Genomic DNA, 8,782 nt, shown 5'->3' with positions numbered 1-8,782 from the left:
CAGTTCTGTAGTTTAGCATCTGCTTCATCTGACCACTTTTTTATAGACCGAGTCACTTGTGCTTCCTGCTTTAATTTTTGCTTGTAAGCAAGAATCAGAAGGATAGAGTTGTGGTCGGATTTCCCAAATGCAGGGCGAGGGAGAGCGCGTCTCTGTGTGTGGAGTACAGGTGATCTAGAATTTTTTTTAACCTCTGGTTGCACATTTAACATGCTGATAGGACTGTTTCGAGGAACAGATCTGGGGAAGGGTACTGACACATTTCTGCAGTATTGAAGGTCCCAAGAACACAGTGGCCTCCATTCTTAAATGGAAGAAGTTTGGAAACATCAAGACCCTTCCTAGAGCTGGCCGCCCGGCCAAACTGAGCAATCGTTGAAGGGCTTTGGTCAGGGAGGTGACCAAGAACCTGATGGTCACTCTGACAGAGTCTAGAGTTCCCTTTGTGGAGATGGGAGAACCTTCCAGAAGGACAACCATCTTTGCAGCACTTCACCAATCAGGTTGTTATGGTAGAGTGGCCAGACGGAAGCCACTCTTAAGTAAATTTTTTTTTAAAAAGTCCACTTTGAGTTTGCCAAAAGGCACCTAAAGGACTCTCAGACCATGAGAAACAAGATTGAACACTTTGGCCTGAATGTCAAGCGTCACGTTTGGAGGAAAGGAAACCTGGCACCATCCCTACGGTGAAGCGTGGTGGTGGCAGGATCATGCTGTGGGGTTGTTTTTGACAGGGACTGGGAGGCTAGTCAGGTTTGATGGAAAGATGAACAGCCCAATGTACAGAGAGCTCCTTGATGAAATCCTGCTCCAGAGCGCTCAGGATCTCAGACTGGGGCGAAGGGTCACCTTCCAACATGACAATGACCCTAAGCACACAAGACAACGCAGGAGTGGTTTTGGGACAAGTCTCTAAATGTCCTTGACTGGCCCAGCCAGTGCCCGGACTCCCCAAATACAGGTGTGCCATGCTTGTTGTGTCATACCCCAAAAGACTCGAGGTTGTAATCGCTGCCAAAGGTGCTTCAATAAAGTACTGAGTAAAGGGTCCAAATACTTATGTAAATGTGATATTTCCATTTCTAAAAACCTGTTTTTGCTTTGTCATTATGGGGTACTGTGTGTACATTTAATCATTTTTAGAATAAGGCTGTAACTTAACAAAATGTGGAAAAAGTCAAGGGGTCTGAATACTTTCCGAATGCACTGTTGTGTATTTCTATCTCTCTCTGGGGATAGGCTTAAGATTATTTTCCTTTTATATAGGCCACTTTCTTATATATTAATGCATTTAGTGCTCAAATCTCTGACGGATCTATATTGTTTTAGGAAAGTAGCCTGAAAAACAAATAGGCTATGAAGTTTCGCGTATGCTACACATCAACACAAGGATTAGTGTTTTTGTCATTCTTTTATAGGCTATTTTAAGTACACTAATATGTGTCTCATTTGGCCAATATCCCTCCTTTATTGATGGAACTGGCTGCACCAAGTCAGATCTGAATGCATATGGATGTCCGTTTAAATTTCTCAATTGTCCAGTAATCTTCCCGGGCACGTTGTCCGGCTCCAAATTTTCCTAAAGGAAATCCTGGAATGATCATATTGTTTATATGCAGATTTTTAAATATTTGCATGAAAATCTGTTGCCAATTGTATGGAAACCTAGCTATAGACACCCCAAAGACAGTGGCAAGTGCGCTAGTCTAGTGTCTCTTTGATTATGCCTGCACATGATGGATCACCATTAGCTAGAAACATCTAATGAATAAGCTACATATTAGGTTTGAATATTTTCCCTGTATTTTACAAATGTTCCATCCAATAATAAAACTTTTCTCCTGGGTAACCTGGTATTTCCCACCCAAACCGTAAGTGTCATCCTAAAGCATATGTCTGGATTTGAATAGAGGTTTGGATCGGCATGAAAATTCATGTTGGATGCTACCTGAGCCTGAAGAGCCATACATGAAATACATTTTATAATCCCTACATTAAAAACCGTATGGGTCCATGCCCAAAAAAAGCTGAAATGATTGTGCCGTTATCCAATACATAGCCTATGATGGGCTACTGCACATTACGCACAACAGAAAAACATAAAAGCCCATAGATGTAGCTCTGCTCTCTTGGCTAAGTAAATGAAGCAAGCGCTAGTAAGCTAATGGTTTTGAATGTAGACTATTATTGTATTATATCGACTTGAATTACGCACCTCTTTCAAACCATGAATCTAGGAGAGAATGAGATGCTTGTACAGGACATGCAGCCTACAAATGTACAATTATAGGCTTGTGAATTTGATTTTAATTTGGACACACAGGGCCTATTTTACATTTTTATAATTAGTAGGCTGACTCATGCATACTTTTAATAATATTTCCCCTAATGTTGTGTGATGTGTGTATTAGCCTACCTCCCCTTTCTCTATTGTTGCTTCATTCCTTCTTTTCTTTCAACAGTTAGCCTAAATGAAATGTTTAGTTGTCCTGATCTTCATCATTTTAATGACATGCTTAAATAATTATATGACTAGAATAAGATGCAGATGGCTTTCTTTTCTCTTCACAAAGATTGAATGGTTACGGGTTTGAACAAATAACTGCTACAGCCTACTGCCATCCCGCATTCGCTCTTCTTTAAAACTTCCTGGCCGGTGGCCATGAGTTCTATTGGCTGCTGTATTTAACATTCAGCAAACGAGCTTGCATCCCTCTTCCAATAGTCTATTAGTATAAGAAATGCAACAAAAAAAAATTCTTCCAGCAAGATATTCTAGTCTAGCTTTTCCTGGGACTCCAAGAGCTAAGGAGCGTTTTTTAAAGGAGAGAGGCCAGCGGAGAGCATGGTATATATTGCACAAGAGACGAGGCTATAAATTAGAAGGTTATGCATAGCCCATCATTTGTTAGCTAATTATAAGGTTAATAACTGCATTTTATTTATTACCTGAAAGGGGTAGGCTAGGACATGTGTATCTCAATATCAAATTTGATCAGCATTATCTATTTTGGATTTACATTGTAGTCATTTAGCAAACACTCTTATACAGAGCGACTTACAATAGTGAGTGCATACATTTCCATTCGTTCTGGTCTCCGTGAGAATCGAACCCACAACCCTGGCATTGCTAGTGCCATGCTCTACCAACTGAGCCACATGGGACATGCAATTCAATTGATTGAGAGAGAGAAGACTGACAGTGCTCTGAAAGCCAGATGGAGATGTGTAAACTAGACTCGGATTTAGTCCTTATTACTGTAGCATATGCTGCAGCAAATGTAGGGACCACAATGGAAATAAGTCCCCACCTTAATTTTTCAATCCCTGTCATGTTTATAATTACTTGTGTATATGTATTTTATTTTTGGGGGACAAATAAAAATCAATCCAAACTGTGCAGTGGCAATTGGTGTCTTCGATATTGGTTAAGCCTACAAGGTAGGGAGGGATGTATTTTATGTTTGTCAAGTTTTATATAATCTATACTGAGCAAAAATATAAACTCAACATGCAACAATTTCTATGAGTTTTAGATCTGTCCCTTACACAGTGGGAAATGCAAAAGTATTTGCTTTTTCACTATGATCAGGTCATAAAATATTTACGGATACAATCTTGAAACCACTGATAGGGCTGTTAAGATGACCATATTACTGCCACACTGGCAGTCACGAGTCATGAACGGCAGTCAAATTCCACGTGACCATTTAGTCAAGGTAATTAGGCTTCTCCAAGCTCTGATTCTGCTGATGGTCATTAGTAGCCTACCAAACTTGCTAACTGCCTAGTACTCAGCACTCTATTGTCCCTCTAATCACTCTGACATCAATGCAAATGTTATCGACAATCTAATCAAACACTTCATGAGAGCCCATGAGGTCATGTTGCACAACATTTCTATAAGCTATGCGATTGCGTGAACAATAGTTTTGATGGCCTCTTAAAAATGGTATCCCATCAGCTTTCTATAGGCTAGGCCTACTATATTTATGTTAAGGAAAGTTGTTTGTTAGGTCTTACTCATCTTGTTGGCGAAAAAGTAAATGTGGACAGTTCTTTCAATATGCGCCTCGGAATTTGATAAGGGCCCATGCAGTTGCGTCCCGGATGTGTCGGTCTTCACTTGTAGCCTGTGAGAAAGACCTGATCACGTGACGGAGAGCCATTTGAGTGAGAGGTACTTCTGCATCAGCCAGGAGAAGGGAATTATAATATTCAGCCAAAGGGCCACATTTTTTTAGGGGGTATTTACGGTTTTATTTTCTGCCTATAGGATGGGAGCAACAAAATGGAGTTATGGTCAGATTTACCAAAGGGAGGGTGGGGGAGGACTTTGTTTGCATTGCGGAAGTTAGAGTAGCAATGGTCCAGAATGCTACCAGCTCTTGACGTGTATTCAATATGCTGATAGAATTTAGGAAGCCTTGTTCTCAGATTAGCTTTGTTAAAATCCCCAGCTACAATAAATGCTGCCTCAGGATTTATGGTTAGGAATTCTAGGTCAGGTGAACAAAAGGACTTGTTCTTGTATGTTTATGATTACACCATGAGTCGTTAATCATAAGGCATACACCCTCGCCCTTCTTACCAGAGAGATGTTTGTTTCTGTCGGCACGATGCATGAAGAAAATGGGTGGCTGTACCATCTCTGACAACATATCCCGAGTGAGCCATGTTTCCGTGAAACAGAGAATGTTACAATCTCTGATGTCTCTCTGGAAGGCAACTCGTGCCCTAATTTCGTCCACCTTGTTGTCTAGAGATTGGACATTGGCGAGTAATATGCTCAGAAGCGGTGGATGGTGTGCCCGCCTTCTAAGTCTGACCAGTAAGCCGCTCCGTCTGCCCCTCCTGCGGCGATCGTGTTGTTTTGGGTCGGCCTCTGGGATTAGATTCCATGTCCAGGGTGGAGGTCCGAACAAAGGATCCGCTTTGGGAAAGTCGTATTCCTGGTCGTAATATTGGTAAATTGACGTCACTTTTATATCCAATAATACTTCCCGGCTGTATGTAATAACACTTAAAATTTTCTGGGCTAACAATGTAAGATATTATACATAAAAAATGAATTGCTGCATAGTTTCCTAAGAACCTGAAGCGAGGCGACCATCTCTGTTGGTGCCGTCTAGTCTCTTGTTGTGTTCAGAAGAACACAACCAGTTTTTCCACTCCTAGCTTGAGGATAGTAATCCAACAACGTGTGAAACAGTTTACTTTTGTCAGTAGGCTATGAAGAACCACTATAATCCATGCAAATATTGTTTTTCATATGAATTGTATTTGATGTGCCTTCATGTAAAACTAGAGATTAACACTACCAATTTCATCTATTGACCTATTGTTTGACCTAAACACATTTTTTTATATTTTTTATTTCACCTTTATTTAACCAGGTAGGCTAGTTGAGAACAAGTTCTCATTTGCAACTGCGACCTGGTCAAGATAAAGCATAGCAGTGTGAACAGACAACACCACAGAGTTACACATGGAGTAAACAATTAACAAGTCAATAACACAGTACAAAAAAAAGAAAAAAAAGAGAGTCTATATACACATTGTGTGCAAAAGGCATGAGGAGGTAGACGAATAATTACAATTTTGCAAATTAACACTGGAGTGATAAATGATCAGATGGTCATGTACAGGTAGAGATATTGGTGTGCAAAAGAGCAGAAAAGTAAATAAATATAAACAGTATGGGGAAGAGGTAGGTAAAATTGCGTGGGCTATTTACCGATAGACTATGTACAGCTGCAGCGATCGGTTAGCTGCTCAGATAGCAGATGTTTGAAGTTGGTGAGGGAGATAAAAGTCTCCAACTTCAGTGATTTTTGCAATTCGTTCCAGTCACAGGCAGCAGAGAACTGGAACGAAAGGCGGCCAAATGAGGTGTTGGCTTTAGGGATGATCAGTGAGATACACCTGCTGGAGCGCGTGCTACGGGTGGGTGTTGCCATCGTGACCAGTGAACTGAGATAAGTCCATGATTTACCTAGCATGGACTTGTAGATGACCTGGAGCCAGTGGGTCTGGCGACGAATATGTAGCGAGGGCCAGCCGACTAGAGCATACAGGTCGCAGTGGTGGGTGGTATAAGGTGCTTTAGTAACAAAACCGATGGCACTGTGATAAACTGCATCCAGTTTGCTGAGTAGAGTGTTGGAAGCTATTTTGTAGATGACATCGCCGAAGTCGAGGATCGGTAGGATAGTCAGTTTTACTAGGGTAAGTTTGGCGGCGTGAGTGAAGGAGGCTTTGTTGCGAAATAGAAAGCCGACTCTAGATTTGATTTTGGATTGGAGATGTTTAATATGAGTCTGGAAGGAGAGTTTACAGTCTAGCCAGACACCTAGGTACTTATAGATGTCCACATATTCTTGGTCGGAACCATCCAGGGTGGTGATGCTAGTCGGGCGTGCGGGTGCAGGCAGCGAACGGTTGAAAAGCATGCATTTGGTTTTACTAGCGTTTAAGAGCAGTTGGAGGCCACGGAAGGAGTGTTGTATGGCATTGAAGCTCGTTTGGAGGTTAGATAGCAGTGTCCAAGGACGGGCCGGAAGTATACAGAATGGTGTCGTCTGCGTGGAGGTGGATCAGGGAATCGCCTGCAGCAAGAGCAACATCATTAATATACAGTGCCTTGCGAAAGTAACTTTCAGCTCATACAAGGAGAAGACTGATCAGAGATGCAGCCAAGAGGCCCATGATCACTCTGGATGAACTGCAGAGATCTACAGCTGAGGTGGGAGACTCTGTCCATAGGACAACAATCAGTCGTATATTGCACAAATCTGGCCTTTATGGAAGAGTGGCAAGAAGAAAGCCATTTCTTAAAGATAGCCATAAAAAGTGTAGTTTAAAGTTTGCCACAAGCCACCTGGGAGACACACCAAACATGTGGAAGAAGGTGCTCTGGTCAGATGAAACCAAAATTGAACTTTTTGGCAACAATGCAAAACGTTATGTTTGGCGTAAAAGCAACACAGCTCATCACCCTGAAGACACCATCCCCACTGTCAAACATGGTGGTGGCAGCATCATAGTTTGGGCCTGCTTTTCTTCAGCAGGGACAGGGAAGATGGTTGAAATTGATGGGAAGATGGATGGAGCCAAATACAGGACCATTCTGGAAGAAAACCTGATGGAGTCTGCAAAAGACCTGAGACTGGGACGGAGATTTGTCTTCCAACAAGACAATGATCCAAAACATAAAGCAAAATCTACAATGGAATGGTTCAAAAATAAACATATCCAGGTGTTAGAATGGCCAAGTCAAAGTCCAGACCTGAATCCAATCGAGAATCTGTGGAAAGAACTGAAAACTGCTGTTCACAAATGTTCTCCATCCAACCTCACTGAGCTCGAGCTGTTTTGCAAGGAGGAATGGGAAAAAATTTCAGTCTCTCGATGTGCAAAACTGATAGACATACCCCAAGCGACTTACAGCTGTAATCGCAGCAAAAGGTGGCGCTACAAACTATTAACTTAAGGGGGCTGAATAATTTTGCACGCCCAATTTTTCAGTTTTTGATTTGTTAAAAAAGTTTGAAATATCCAATAAATGTCGTTCTACTTCATGATTGTGTCCCACTTGTTGTTGATTCTTCACAAAAAAATACAGTTTTATATATTTATGTTTGAAGCCTGAAATGTGGCAAAAGGTCGCAAAGTTCAAGGGGGCCGAATACTTTCGCAAGGCACTGTATACAGAGAAAAGAGTCGGCCCGAGAATTGAACCCTGTGGCACCCCCATAGAGACTGCCAGAGGACCGGACAGCATGCCCTCCGATTTGACACACTGAACTCTGTCTGCAAAGTAGTTGGTGAACCAGGCAAGGCAGTCATCAGAAAAACCGAGGCTACTGAGTCTGCCGATAAGAATATGGTGATTGACAGAGTCGAAAGCCTTGGCAAGGTCGATGAAGACGGCTGCACAGTACTGATTTTTATCGATGGCGGTTATGATATCGTTTAGTACCTTGAGCGTGGCTGAGGTGCACCCGTGACCGGCTCGGAAACCAGATTGCACAGCGGAGAAGGTACAGTGAGATTCAAGATGGTCAGTGACCTGTTTGTTGACTTGGCTTTCGAAGACCTTAGATAGGCAGGGCAGGATGGATATAGGTCTGTAACAGTTCTATGAGGAACTATCAAAATGAGTTGAACACATCTTTTAACGGCAGTAATATACTAGTTGTTTTGAAGATTTATTGGTGGTAAATGCATTGAAAATTGATTTTTTTTTTATTTGATTTCAAATGTCAAAATTGTCCTTGTTTGTGGCATAGTCCTTGCCATTAAGTTCCCTTCAACCTTAACAAAGACCGGGAAGTACATGTCTCGTCTCTCTCTGTATTGCCAACATATCATATTGAATATCACAATAAGGGCAGAATTTACGTCCGAGAAACAAGGATAGTATTCGTTTTTTTAATGGAATTGTCTCTGTATACATGTTTTAACTACAATTCCTTTTAAAAATGTATGTTTTATACATTTTACTAGGCAAGTCAGTTAAGAACAAATTTTTATTTTCAAATAACCTTCCGGTTACTAGTCCAACGCTCTAACCACTAGGCTACCCTGCCACCCCATGGAGCATCAAGGGAGCACTTTAGGACACTGATAGTGTCAGTGGCCACCTGTACAAATGGTGCATCTTAATTTGATCACTATTTTGTCACCAAAACATTCCCTGCGCATCAGGAAATTTAAACAAGCTTTAACCTGCAGTTCACTTTTTCTCCATGAGTGGGCACCAAACAATATATATTTTTTA

The sequence above is a fragment of the Oncorhynchus tshawytscha genome, linkage group LG04 (assembly GCF_018296145.1).
Source record: "Oncorhynchus tshawytscha isolate Ot180627B linkage group LG04, Otsh_v2.0, whole genome shotgun sequence".
Classification (NCBI taxonomy): domain Eukaryota; kingdom Metazoa; phylum Chordata; class Actinopteri; order Salmoniformes; family Salmonidae; genus Oncorhynchus; species Oncorhynchus tshawytscha.
Note: the sequence above shows the minus strand (reverse complement) of the source record.